Here is a 663-nt window from a genome sequence, read left to right on the forward strand (position 1 = left end):
TGCCAGGGAATCGGCCCAACCTCTCTGGACAAAGCCCCCACCATGGCCACCCAGTCCCCTGCCCTCCGTCCCCACCTCCCCACCGTCCTGCCTCGGCAGCAGGCACCGGGAGCAGCTCAGGCACCCTCAGCCAGCAAACACTGCCTGGAGGGGAGGAAAGGAAAGCAGGACAGGGGCAGGGGAAGGGGCTACGGCCTTGGAGGGGGCATGAAGGGGTCAGCCGGACCCTTGAGCAGGAACCCTGGGCTGGGGGAGAGGGCAGCGCTCTGGCAGGCTGCCTCCTTCTAGCTCTGCACCGTTCCCCAGCTGGGAAAGGCAAAGGGGGCTGAGGCAGATCCCCCCGCCCTGCCTGGTCCCCCAGCAAGGAGTTAAAAGCCGTGTCTTTCCGGGGATAACGATTCTATTATAAATAGCCCCATTAGCTACAACTAATGACAAAAATCCACCTCCTCTACTCCCCATAAGTTCTGTAAGTTATGGGCAATGCTACAGCCATTACTAAAAGCTGTTAACTTCATATCTGAATGAGGAAATATACACCACAGAACATTAAACCATTTATATTATATATATGTATATATATACTTTTTTTAAACTAATGACTTTAATGCCAAAACTTTGCTGAACCAAGAAAAATATGGGTTTAATGTTCTCTGCTCATTT

This window comes from Antrostomus carolinensis, unplaced genomic scaffold, assembly GCF_000700745.2.
Source record: "Antrostomus carolinensis isolate BGI_N321 unplaced genomic scaffold, ASM70074v2 scaffold23352, whole genome shotgun sequence".
Lineage (NCBI taxonomy): Eukaryota > Metazoa > Chordata > Aves > Caprimulgiformes > Caprimulgidae > Antrostomus > Antrostomus carolinensis.